This window comes from Morone saxatilis, unplaced genomic scaffold (assembly GCF_004916995.1).
Source record: "Morone saxatilis isolate NCDOM2014 unplaced genomic scaffold, NCSU_SB_2.0 Contig7, whole genome shotgun sequence".
NCBI classification, from domain to species: domain Eukaryota; kingdom Metazoa; phylum Chordata; class Actinopteri; family Moronidae; genus Morone; species Morone saxatilis.
The window spans coordinates 7,032,015-7,046,576 of NW_023340246.1; the positions used below are offsets into that span (position 1 = coordinate 7,032,015).

The 14,562-nt window shown below is 40.1% G+C and overlaps 1 protein-coding gene across 2 annotated transcripts in view; it reads right to left on the reverse strand.

Annotated features, from left to right (window-relative positions):
- The window catches only part of LOC118340742 (kelch-like protein 29), a 194,566-nt gene extending 180,451 nt beyond the window's left edge, over positions 1-14,115 (reverse strand). Inside the window, exons 1-2 of one of the 2 annotated variants that reach the window (XM_035678867.1) lie at positions 13,840-14,115; positions 1,937-2,005 (exon numbers count right to left, since the gene is read on the reverse strand). The gene's annotated coding sequence lies outside the window, so the exon portion shown is untranslated. Of the gene's footprint in view, positions 1-1,931; positions 2,006-13,839 lie in introns of both variants that reach the window. The other variant, XM_035678868.1, reaches the window with a different exon arrangement.
- Between the last annotated feature and the right edge of the window lie 447 nt (positions 14,116-14,562).

A 14,562-nucleotide genomic window follows, 5' to 3' on the forward strand; every position in this document is an offset into this window, starting at 1 on the left:
CACGTGTTGGGCTGCGAGTGTGTCGCGCACTTACATACGTCATCAATGGGAATTTATCGTTTTTATCGTGGGATGACATATTCTTACCGTGGGGAATGTTTTTGACGATATATCGTAAACGACAATATATCGCCCATCCCTGCTGCTAAGGTAGGATTAGTTTGTAGATACTCACAACTTGTGGGCTACGGGCCAGGGTATGCTAAAAGGACTAATTCCAACAAAGTGTCGTCAAACTACGTTAGGCTGCAAAAGGGATTATGGCTGTTCCGGACAGCCACGTTCAAACTCAGGGTGCAAACCTGGCTGTAATTTAAAGCGACAACACACAATAATCAGCTAACTTTCAGAAAGTCTCTCATGGAATCTCTCATTCGTACTGTTCCACTCTACAGCACACATAAAAAGTCATACAAAAAAACGAGAACTTGAGAAAGAAGCTCAAACGTTGCACCACACACTTAGCCAATCACATGGGTGAAGTGTGTGTGTGAATGTTGGGTTGTCGCTTTTAGAAAGTTACAGAATTTTTTGGATGCAGCCTCAATCATCAAAAAGATGTTCGATTGTCTGAGAAGCCCTTCTGTTGGAGTATACTGGTGCCTTAATGACCGAGGTAGAGAAAGCCTGGTGCACAAGGCCTAATGTTAAGCTCAAGTGGTTCTCATCAACTCGTATACTTCAGGAATTTTCAAATTTGCCACAAGAAGCTGCACTTGAACTAACAAAGTGGTAAATACCAGTGGTAAACAAATAATTCTGATTTTATGAGCTTTGTTATTTAACTCTAACACGTGACGGACTACAGCCCACAGCATCGCACGGCGACATAACACAAGCTGCAGGTGTGATTCCTGGTGAGACTTTCAAAATGTATGCAGCACTACCATTAATTTGCAACTGTGAAAGCTGAACGCAGCATGAACCCCAACACAGCTCTGGACCACACAGGCCACGGTTTGAGCAGTTTTCCACAGCACACAAACCAAACAACACCGAATGATTTTCCACCTGAAGCCCCCCAGTGAGGGTTGAACCCCAGCAAAGAGCGCACATAATGAGTCCTGTTCATCAGTGATGCACTGACCCAGGACGAGCACACACGCACGCACGCACACACACAAACACACACACACACACACACACACATACTAATACACAGACACAAAGCCCAACCCCCCCTCCTCATGTGCCTGTGGCGCCCGCGCCTGGTCACCTCGCTCAGGGATCAAAGGCAGTATGTCGTTCTAATCAGTCCTCGCAGTGGGCAACCCCATTAATTCAATTCTATTTCATCAGTGGTGAGCAGACCACCAGAGGGGTCTGTACATTCCTGGGGTCCTGCGGTCCAGGAGTAATCCTATCTCTAAATGACCCAAGATCAGGCTCTAACTCCATAATTGCTTGGAGACCGACTTGGTCTTGCTTGCTGACAGAATTGCGAGATCTTTGCGGGGTGGAGAAACAAAGACAGACATAGCTCATTTTCTGGACACGGCAGGGATGTCAAGCAGAATTAATGACGCCATATATCAAATAATTCCAGACGATCAACCCCCCACTAAACCAGGCCAACACCACAGAACACATACACATACGCACAGTAAGCTGTATCAAAGAATCAAGTACTGCACATTAAGATTGGAAAAGTGGAATTTGTCAGGTTATACTGGAGTAGAATGTTTTATACTTTGGATAAACTAATTATTATGAAGTACAATATTAATAATAATGTAATAATACAATTACTAATATGACAATTATCCAAAATAGTGTCTATGGGAAAACAAAAATGTACAATAAAATGGTGAGGCAGAATATGGCCGACTAATTTTTCTATTGTGTTTTATTGTACATCATGCTGTGTGGCTTGTCTGTGGTATAATAAAATGTTTATTGGGACATAAAATAATGAGCTCTTCATATCTTACCGTACCTTTGGTCTCTGGTGGATGGGGATGCTCATCACAGACAAATTAGATCTTTTGAGTATTGCCGTCTACACCTGCAGAAACAATAACAGTTGGTGAATATGGTGAGGCTTTAAAACAGAAAATGAAATGAAAAAGTCCATAAATCTGGCCCCAGTATTCTCGTGCTTGCCATCTGTTAGTGACAAGAAACCATCATTCCTTCACTCAAAATAATGAAAAAAATAAAACAACCCAAGTGTGGAACAATCTGCATCAAGAGATTTATTAGTGTAATCTTTGGTCTGGAGAAGAGATAAATGACTCCGCAGAGAAATGCGCTCCTCTCCAACTGTCCTGAGAGAACATTAGAGGTCAACGGCGGACAATTTGGCGGTGGAAAAGGTCAAACTGAAAGCATATGGTTGCAGTTAGGAGAGCTCTCAGGGATTGGGAATTGAAAATAAAAAAGGATTCTACAATTATATGCAAAACTGAAGGCTCTGCTCTTTTTAAGATGACGACAAAGGAGAGGGATTGCATGGGAGATGGCACTTCAAAGGCCCTCATTGTCGAACATTAACAACAGCACTGGTGTTCGTAAAAACAGTGATCATCTGACTCCTCTGCGGTGGCAGCCTTTGGAAGTCACCACGTCCCGCTCTTTGTGTACGTCTGTTTGTGTATGAAAGAGTCTCTGCTTCTGTTTGGAATCCGCGTACAAGGGCATTTTATTAGTCTGAATTATGACTTGATTGCAGTACATGAAAGAAATAAAGATCGATGTAGACTGAGTCTTTAGTCTAAATAAAGTCTTCATCATTTGAATGTTTTGGTGATATCTTTTCTCATTCCAAACGTACAATAGCAAAAATGTAAATGATATTTTCATTGCAGCTGATGACCGAAAAATCAATGTAAACATCGAGTTTTTATAGAATCCCCTTACAATCAAAGAGCAAGGGGCTTTCTTTCTAGACTTAATAATCATACAAACAGAAATCCATAGATCAAGTAGAGATACAACTTTTTTTTCTCTAGAGCAGCTTTCATAAACCAGAATGCATTGCAATGTTGAACCTAAAACCTGTTTTTCTGAGCTGGAAAACCTCTCGCTCTGACTTCATCAGGATTACTGGGATTACTGCTTTTTCTCTCTCTACCTACACTTAAAGCCTACAGCTGAAATTCTCGCACACTTTTATGTACACTGTCTGGGGGCTCTCCAGAGTCATTCTGGGAAATGTAGGAAACGTCTTACTGAAGTAGAAATAGATAAGGCAGCTTGAGGGAGAACAAAAAAAGGTAAATTAGATCCACTTCATCAGAATAAAAATAACTTCTGGGACGCATCGGTTGTTACAATTCGATGGAACGCAGCAGTCAAGGGTGGAATTTTTCTTCCTTTCAAACTCCCATATGCAACTGCATGAAAACTGTCTTTGAGCAAGGCACTGACAGGCTTTGACTGTGTTGGGCAGTTAGTCACACCATTTGTTTTTGCACAGGTTTTCATGACATGCAGGTACATTTCTTTGCTCTTACTGTCTCTCCTTAAGGCATGCTGCCAAAAAATATTTTAAAAACGAGTGAAAAGTATCTGCTCTCCTTCAAAATAATAGACTGGTGTTATATACAGTTCTCGGGATGGGCTACAGAGTAGAGCCATATGTCTGAGGCAAAGCAGACAGGGAAACCTTTCCAAAAAGTGAAATGTTATTGAATGCTCATTCATCATGTTTTGCTGACTCTACTTCCAAGTCACATACATCACATCGAACTTAATAGTCTGTAGAACATGATTTTGACTGCATTTTTTCTTTTAAGATGAAAAATGGTGGATAAAGGCGTGTTTCTTTATTCCTAAAAAAAAGGGAAGTCTGATTTCCATTGTGATGATTGTGCAAGAATGGAAACAGCTACCTTGCCAAATCTTCCTCGAGAGGATGATAAAAGACAGTAGCTCGCTGATATAAGACCAATTCTTTCCGCCATCAGTTTATGGAGCTAAAAAGCGTCTGCTGTGGTACAGAGAGTCTGAAAAAAGTTATGACATATGGCTGTTTATGTAATGCTGCCAAAAAAAATACTAAGTGAAATTTCATTAAAAGTTAGTGTCCAACTGTGCATATATTAGAAATATTTAAACAAGTTGTAATGAACATTACTCCAAAATACATTATGTTCTGTTGCCACCTGTCTTTATTATACGACAAAGTATGATAATTACAACTCCAAAGACTGAAAAAAAAACACTGATAATACAACTTATAATGGCATAGAACTCTACATAAATACACAATAGAGCATGGTTTTAATGTAACACAAATTCAAAATACTGTGATACCAGTTATTACACAGAGCTAATTCACTGTTTGGCACTCGGGTGTTTAAATAACACCCGACATTTCTCTCTTTTTTACTAGAAACTGGGTTGAAACCCCATAGGAAAAATGTTTACTTTTCCATGAAATTAGAGATGTTTTCCATTAACTCCACACAAAGCAAAAATCATTAAGTACCTCATTGAGTTCTCCCTATAGATTTATATTTCCTCTTCCTCTAATTAACTACTAGCATATCCATAATGACAAACATGCAGTTTGTGTCTAAAACGTCACTACTGAATGACATTTAAAATGAGAAACTGTCACAGTATCTTATAAGTAACAGATAAATAATACATAATACATAATAAGTGATGAATAGTCCCTAAAATTGAAAATATTAATGTTCTTTAAGGATCTTGATAAATGTGTAACAATTAAATTATTTTTGGACTTTGCTACAGCGTTAATACATTATCAAAGGAGTTTTTTCAATTTATTTCACACATGAAGCCACTCTCTTATATTCGCAGGATGTAAAGAAAAAAGTTGTACCACGCCAATTATTGTAAACTTGTCAAAATGAACCCCAGCAATAAATCATCTATGTAATTATCAATTGATTGAAGGAGCTATCTAACTGTGAAAAACACTTGGAAGCATGATACATCAATTTTAATGGCATTTCTTAATCAAAATGCTCAGCAATCAGCAGAGACCAATTAGGGCCTAAGAGATAGAGACCCGCCATTAATAATAAAACTTGGCTGCTATCACATTGCCTCCATTCTAAAAGGCTGTTGGAGCCAATTTCAAGTGGACTATTCATTTCAGGCTGAAACAACTGTCTCAAAATTTAAGATAGAAGGCAAACAAAGCAAGGGCCTACTACTGAAACTGCAAAATCCTGTGTCAGTCAGACTGTCAAATGACCACTGACTGGCATAACTACAGTTTAAAGATTTCTCTCATAAAATCAAAAGGCTTCTTTTTCGAAGCGGCAATGAATTCATGTCCGGAGAGGGGGAATGGATAGGACTATCTTGCAAATGCTGAGAAATAGAAATGTCTACTCGGGAAAGCTATAAAATTACACAGAGGCCCACAGGCGCCGAGCAATGACAAAAGCTATCTTTACAATGCCACCTTCAGCCGCCGTCTTATTAACATTATGGTCAGTTTTATCGCAGCCAAATGTCTGTGTGTCTTTGAATACAAGAAACAGCCAAACTGCAACGCATAAAATATATGAGCTGCACAGAGACCGAGCAGAAACATTGCCCTTCATGTGTGTCCAAGCAGGAGTTTACCTCTCACTGATTTTCACTGTTCATTTCCTTGGCTGCAGATATGAGCGGAAATAGCCTGACTTTTAAGACCACTCCAATGAACTGTAAGGATATAAAGAGAGGTTAAGTAACCAGGGTTTTTTCATTTGAGCAGTGTGTCCCCTAATTTTTTGTAACCCTATACACTAGTCACCAATAGTCCTATTTTGATATTTAGGTGACCCACTGACCCTTTTTTATTTTAAGTCAATGTGACAACATACAATTTTCATCATTCAGTGTATCAACGGCAACATCTGGACCCCCCCTGACAGACAACAAGAGCACATTTTAGCAAACAGTCTGCAAATAAAAACAGGCTGTTTTCATTATTATTTGTTGCCAGATGTCGTGCAGTAATTACTAAATACAATTAATGACCCTGGTCATTGTGCTGCAGGTATTTATACTGGGAAAATCGACTGCCAACATGAATTAATCAACACTGGAGTACATGCATCACAGCATTAGGTGGTTGGGATGGGGCCAATATTTTATAAGCTGTTCTAGTCCTTAGAAGAATACATTCAGGCTGAGGCAAACAGGCTGTAAATAGGGTGTTATTACAGATGCACATCACACCTCCTGCAAACACATGATTTATGTATCCTCTTAACTCAAAAGCCACCTTTCAACTTGCACTGTTGGGGTATGCAAATCAGACATGGCTGCAAGTCGCAGTTATGTATACTTCTATTAATGGTGAACCATTTACATCTTCATTCCTTACAGGAGACAAATGATTTAGAGCTTTTCAGTTGCAGAATGAGTAGAGCCCTCAACATAAAAAAACATACTAGAGGAGTAAGAAGCAGGGATATCACTAGATGCAGGCAAACAATGACCTGTCAGTTCTGGTTATTCTTTATATTGTATAATGGTCATTTAATGATTTCATAAGATTTCTTGGAAAGCCTGCTTAAGATCTTTTTTTTTTCCTTTTGAATACCAAGACAAATGATAAAATCAGGGCGAAAACACTTCACAGTGCAATTACTGCCGCACATAAACTACATACCACTGTTATGTAGTGGCACCACTCAAATGGCAGTGGCAATGCTCAAATAGTTTTATTGTAATTTCCCATGGTTCTGAGAAGAAAGGCAAAGGGGAAATGAGTTCAAGTGACTTCAGTGACCGGTGAAATTTGTTTTCCTCTTGAAGTAATTTGAAGTCTGCTTTGCCTCAAGCAGACAGAGCTGGTTTGAGTCTGACATTCCACCTCAAAACCTGTTCCAGCAGGCCTCTTTTTAAGCAGCGCTTCTCCTTAAGGCAGATTCAATTATTCAATTTCAAATAAATTATTACATAATACATCCATGTCCTTCTAAGCGCCAATGCACTCTCAAATAATGTCTGGTATATTCTGCATTTTTAACAGCCCTATACCTAGAATAGATTTGATATTTTATTAAAGATTATGTTTATGCCAAAGTAGAGATACAATAGTAAAATACATCTTATTAAAATGACTAAGGTTCATAAAAGAGATGCCAGGGGAACTGTGGCTGTCAGATATCTGCAGAGCAGAAATACTCCTGTAGCCAGGCTTAACGGGAGCCTGCATAAACAGGAGGCAGTAGATGTGGCGGTGGTGATGAGCTACAAGATAGAAAAGATTTTCCATGTCCGCCTCCCCTCCCATCTCTCCCCCCATCCATGGAGAAAACCTGCAGTGTCATCATATGGGGCTAACAGGCTTAACCTGCCCCCCATGGAGCCACTCACCACACAGCAGGCTCACAGACTGCAGGGGCCCAGAGATGAAGCCTCACAGGCCTGAGTCCAAACCAAATCCTCCACCCCCTATCCCCCAAACATGTCAAGTGAATTTAAGCCATTTGTGTTGGTATTAAAATTATGGTAATGTCTTCAATTTTTTACTCGGAGAGACTTACTGGGTTTTTTTCTTTTTCTTTCAGGAAACCAAATATTTCCAAACACCACTTGAAATGACATTGGGTTAAAGCTATGGGTAAATTTGGTAATGGGTCCTTATCTGGTAAGTATGGCCCTTGGCCCTGGCTCTCTGTGTCAGCTTGCTTGCTCAGGGCCTAATGAGTCTCAGCGTTTTGTCGGGCAGCGTAGCTTGGCTCTGCCACCTGGAAAGCATAACTGATGGACTACATAGAAAATATTAAGGCCACAATAACACTAGGGCATGGGTTAATGCACAGCTATCAACATGTATGGTATGTATGTGCACAGTATAGTGCTTGGATGTGGATGGATCCACAAAGAGGGCTGTTATCACTGACAGGTTATGTTTTTGTTCGTAGGAGATAAGCAAATGGATAATGTAAAAAATAATGGAAGATACATTTAGAAAAACTATATAAACACCTAAATGTGCTGTTAGTTATGTTTCCACAAACACAAGCTATAATTATTTAACAAGTGTTATTAGAACTTCTTAGCTTTACATTTAAACCCCTTATTTTAAATGACCCAAACTCATATTCGAAAGGGAGCTACAAACTCAAATCTCCACGGATGTAGGAGGTTCAGAGCTTAGTGCATTTTGAGACCATTTGGGTCCCTGAACAGGGAAACTGCAGGCTTTTTAGAAATATGATACCAGCATCACTAGCCCTTCAGCGACTGTGTTCAAGAGGGCAGCTGAAGAGACTGCCTTTCAAAGTTCACTGATCTCTAAAGAGCTTGGGAAGCACGGCGTTCGCTCATGGCCTTTTGCCCCGTGTACATTAGCAAGTAAATTATGCTTTTTAATAACCCCTGATGCTAAATATTCAGCAGCATAGTCAAGTAAAGTTATCACTGCCACCCATTAAAAAAACAGCATAAAGATTGCAGTGGGAATAGCAGAAGACTGATTGTGTACTGTTAGTAAAGATGTTTGAACTACAAACAAATCAATCTTTGTTGTCCTTAGAAAAAGGTGTCACACCTTTCAGGATTGAGGGATAACTCCTTCATTTGTGCCGCAAAAAATAAACACCGGCATCTATTTGTCCAGATGGTAGCAATGTTTATCAATAGCTCACTGAATAACTTGGCTGCAGAAATAAAATTAGAAATCAGTATTAATAGAAACGCCAAAATTTACAGTTACAAATTATTTACAGGTGTTACTTTGAAAGCCCCTGGTGGCAAAAAAAAGATGGCCTCAATCTGTTTTGTCTTAGATATCCTATCCTCCTCCTCCTTTCACTGAAAACTCCTTCATCATCTTGATATCAAAGCTGCACACAGTCAACCAACCCAAGACAGATCAAGCATTCTCTCAACTCGTTTGCTATCAAGCCTGTTACCTTTGATACGCTAATAAACATCGGTAGCTCCAGTGTCAGAACAATTAACCAACTGCAGGCCACGGTAAAGCCTGGATGTGGCTGTTGTTTCAAACAAGACAATCTAAGTTTGGCCTTGCTGTCATTGAACTGCTGCTCTCACCACTTCAACATTAGTACTTGAAAAGGGAAAAAAACAAAACAAGATGCTACCGCCTTGATAAGCATACTGCACTCAGCTACCTGCGTGCACCACTTATGTGGCTGTAGCAATTTATCTATGATAGGCTCCATTTCTTAATGCAATGCTTACTGGGAGAATTCAAATGACAGTCTCAAGTGGAAACCAAAGCCAAGTATAGAACAAGTATATATTGTGAATAGGTTAAAGTGGATTTAAAGAGTACAAAGATTCAAACCCAAGAGTCCTGTTAACACAGTGTCTAAGAACTATGTTATACTGGCAAACATAATTTGGGCTCTGTGGTAAGAGCAATATACACATCAAAAGAACCTCTTTAGCATTAAAAGGAATAGTTTGACATTTTGGGACAAGTGCTTTCTTGCTGAGCATTAGGCCCTGTTTACACCTGGCATTAATATGCTTCTTTCTTGATCGGATCACAAATCGAGAGCTCTAAGTATGTCAGTTCACACCTGGCATTAACATGCATCTCCACATACGTCTCAAGTGACCACTTGGGATCCAATCTCACTTCCCCGCTCTATATGCAAATAAACACGTACATCATTTCCGTTTGCAAAGACCAAACCCATTGTTGTTTTTAACTGGCAGGAGGCTGCAATGCACTTCCCGTGCCTAATCTGCTGGAAATTAAAAGAAAAAGCAGTTTAATAGAAACCATCCAGTTTCATTGCACTCATTCATTCATTGACTCTTCAGTCCAAATGGAAATCAGATGGCATTTTGTGTGTACTCCTTCCACGAGAATCCATTTTGCCTGTTGCTATGGCTTCTTCTTACACTTAAATATGATGCCATTGGCGCGTGAATGAGTACGTGGTTCTGCTTACGCAGGAAGCAGGACGTCAGTGGCCCAGGACACATTCACGTACAAACGGCTAAAAGGATGTGGCCATATGTGGCCCATAACACCTCAGACATGATCTTTACGATCAGATCTTAATGTGTCCTCAAAGTGTCTTGGGTGCATTTACACCTGAACATTGAGCTTTCGGCTTGTGCGATTGGATCACCCAAGACACATGTTAATGCCAAACAGGGCCAAGATAATACCACTCTTGTGTACGGTATAAACATAAGCTGCTACTACTGCCACAAAGACTGGAAACAGCTAGCCTGACTCTGTCTAAAGGTTAAAACATCTGCCTCAAATGACCTGTAAAGCTCCCTAATTAACACGTTATAACTCGTTTGATTGCTGTGCAAAATGTGTGACAACGACATTTTTCTTTAGAGGGGTTTGTGTGCCAGACTTAGTTAAGCTAAGCTAACCGACTGGCACTAGCTTCATGTCTACCATAGATATAAGTAGACATGGGAAGATATGATAATTTTATGTCACTATTATAGTGGCCAAAATAATTGCAGTATATAATATTATAACGATAATCATGAAAATATACTTTTTGCACTAAAACATACTGTAATCACTTTACCTTGCATTTTGTTAAGAAACATATTTATCGCATCACAGATAGGCACTTCATCTCCCTGTGATTCTTTATTTTGGAATCTTCATCATACTATTTCCACACATCTCTCTTCTTAAGTTCTTAGCTAACTCTCAGCAAGAAAGCAAAAAAAAAAAATTCCAAACTATTCTTTTCATTTTAACGTAACGTAAGTTTGATTAAAATTACACTTATGTATCATAACACCATTTGGCTGCTCTTGCTAATATTAAGTAACTTATTATTTCACCAACAGTTATGAAATATGCTGCAAGTGTTCCAACCCCTTTACTGCATTTAGTTTTAGCTCTGGTTAAATTTTGCTTCATATTTTTGTGCTAAGTGCATTTGCAACTACATAATGCACTCCAGATTCAAGAGGCTCTTACAGTTTAAAATTACAACGAAAAACTTCTATGGCTAAGTGCCTTCTGAAAATCATAAAAAATGTTTGTTATTATTCCTGAAGACAGTTAAGTTACTCAGATTTAGTGAAAGATGCAAACGAGCCGTGTGTGCACCATGCATGATTTATGTTCTGGAAAAATGAGATAACACCTTGGTCATTTTGGTATTAAAATTATTTTCACAATGTCACCTCATTGCCACCTGGCTACCAGAATCTGATCACAACAATACGTCTTTTCAACTGCAGACATACAGATATTAAAGTGATGCAAATTACTACTGCATTTTTTCCTCAATCCATTGAAAATTTTCCAACCAAAAATACAAAGAACAGCTTCCACACAGTAGGATCTCACTCTGTTTTAATTGAGTGTGGATGCTCTTCTTTGTATGTGCGATAATTGTCTTTCCAGCTTCTAAAAAAAGACTTTTAGCAAGGTGAGCTGTGGACAACAAAGAAATGACTTGTTGTCCACATTTTATAATTTACCTCTGCATTTGTACTACAAGTTAATCATACAAAGACTAAATGTACAACTCAAAGTAGCCTATGAAAGATGTTTTAATTACTGAAAATTTGGTAAAAATCTGCTAGAGCATCTTTGAAATCTGATTACAAAAAAAGGACACCCTTTTTATACTTAGAAAATGGAGTTCATTGTCTAGCAAAGGCATAAAAACACACACAATTGCTCTCCGTTTTCTTTTTGATTGGGGGCGGGTTTGTCCAGATTGGCCTTCTAATACCCACTGCTCCACCAGAATCAGCGTAATTGCCAGCTACATTCACACATTATTATTTTGCTTTGGTGACGGGTTGGAAGATAAACAGAATTATATACGTACATTCTTGAAAGGAGACAGTGGGAATGGCTCCATCTCATCCGAGCTCCTGCCTTACAGCAGCCGAGGCACCATTATGTTTATCTGATTGTTGTTACATGAAAAACACTCAGAACCTGGCTTTCTGCGGTCATGTTTGTTGGGAGAGCCTGGCACAGCTTCTGTTCTCTGGACTCCTTTAAACTGCAGTCCATCACCAGAGGCAATAGCAGTGGATCATAACTTCATCCAAGTAGAGGAATGTACTGTACAGTATTTGTTCCTACCTTCTTTGCCTATATTTACAGCCCACACATCAGTCAAATTATGAACCCCTTACTCTGCAAAAAAGAGCCCTCCTTCTTGGTCAAATACAAGCATAAAATAAATGGCCTTGAGCTACAGTCTTGTAATCTGCTGACCATAACAACATGAGTTTTTTTTTTTTTTTTTTGCTTGGCCTTTACTAATAGGATGAATGCCTCTGGGTAATTTCTAAATGAATTCCTCGGGCCAGCCTAAATCACGTTTGATATAGAAGGATTATCCCTGATTGAGTTTATGGCAAAGAAGCTTTTGACAAACTGGAGAAACCACAATACTTCTACAGAGGTAAAGCTTGCCTGACAATGAGCCTGTGTGCTGTAGCTGAACACACACATACACACACCTCTGTATATTGCTGCTGCGTAATCATCCACCTACGTTGACTGATTATTGTAAATAGACAATTCTCTGTCATAGGCAGCAGTTGAGGCGAAAAGAGCCCCTGCTAAATGGCCCCAGCTCTGAGGCAAATGCATTGTCTTACCTCATCGAGTGCAGGGCTCCCTGCCTGTCCAGGGAGGACTAGGACTAAAGCCCTTAATCCCTGCCTTGATTCACGATAGCCTGCTAGGTTTTCAAATGTCACCAGTGGGTAAGGGTGTCCTGCTCCTGCCCCACATGTTTGCCCCATTAATACAATAATAACACCGGGGTGCATCAATTTAGGAATAGGAGCACATACAGGCAAGCCGGGTAGCTGTACATCTATTTATATATAGCAACACGCTCGTAAACAGGCATCAGTGCCAAGACAAGTGAGGATTGACAAGTGTTCTGTTGGTTGATATGAGAGTTAGATAGAGATTATAAATCATGCTGAACTTGGACAACAGATTCAATGTGATAATACTATGATTAGTACCAACCTCATTCTTTCATAAACACTTTCCCACTTGCCAGAAAATAAATGAAACACGGCTCGTCATGGACGAGTGGCAGCATTTCGAAATGGATGGACTCAGTATCCATCAGAAACTTTCTGAGTCGAAAAAAGGCTCAGTGGTGTCCCTTACAAGCGGTGCTCTACTTCACATCCAAAGGTACAGCCCTCCACTGTAACAACACATGGGACCTGTGATGAGTAATGCTTTGTTGTCTGGAGGATGAGTCTTACGTAGTGTTGGCTACAAGTTATATACATCTGTAGAATATAATAATAGGATATTATAAATACACTCAGACACCCTGCAGAGTGTGCACAACTAGAATAAAAAAAGATTATTTGTATGCAATCTGTGCACATATTGTGCCTATTAATGGAATTGTTTATTTTGTGAATGCATGCAAACATTAATTCAAAGATGTATCCGTAAACATTTATATTAGTTTAAAAACTGCATAATTATTAGAATAGTTTACTCATTATAATTTACCTCATAAAGCCTTTATGAGGTAAATTCTAATATTTTTCATACTATATTTAACTGATTTAAGTCGCATTAGAAAATGCAGCTGTGGCATTCTCCATCCGTTCGTCCTAGGCTGCTGACCTTTACAACGAACACTTCTTCCCTATTTTCCTAAACCTTTCAGTTTTCTGTCACAAGCTCTGAGACGTGAAGTTAGTTTTTTCTTTCTTGCAGGAGCGCTTGCGCACAACGTGAGCGCCGCACACACCATTTGGTAGGCTATGGTCCTCAGCAAAGGGGTGGCTGTGAAACTGATGATCCTCCTCTCATTCATTCATGATAGGACAAGTACCCGTGTGCCTTCTAAAAAAACTCCTGCCTCACACAAAGCACGTCAAAATGAAGCCCTACATAGAGTCAGCGTGGCGACTGTTTCTACCTACGCTGACTGGAGCGCTTACCTCCCCGGCCGCTCGCTGCTCCTGTCCCCCGGCGTTTGTCCTTGTTTCGCTACGACGCTGCTTATGTATGAATGCTGTCTTTATCCCGCAAAGACTGCTGTTGCATTTTACTGCAAAAGGAACAACACTGTGCACCGGTAGCGGCTGTGTGGAGGTCGGTGAGTGGCCTGTCTGTGCACCGCTCTGCACGTCACCAAGTGGAGTGGACAGGACTTGGCAGACGCGTCTTGCTGTGCTCCCTGCGCCACGGCGGATCTGAGATGTAAGCGACTGCTTGGACGGGCTGGCACACCGTGTGGCCACTTTTCTCCCGATGCTGCTCCTCCCCTTTCACTTTGTTTTGTTCACACAAGCCCTACAGCGCCTCCCACCCGTCGCTGTGCGCAATTGCAAGCACCCGCAGAGCTGTATGTGGCACCAGAGCATCAGTGAGGACAATGAAGTCGTTCTCGTAAAGAGGGTCCTGGGATCAGCAAGGGGCCACTGAGGGAGTTCCAGAGGTTCGCGCAGGTCTCGATTTGGTGACAGTTTTCTTTCATTCCCTAGATGGACAATGAGAGAGTGAACAATTACAGTCCACTTACAGTGAAACTCATTTCCATGTCCATTTTTATGAAAAAGTGCTTTCCACAGGTCAAATTCTCAACATAAGGACCATAACGCTGGTTGTTTTTCTTTCTTTGGTCCTTCAGTACCCAGAGCACTGCTGCTTTTCCATCCTAC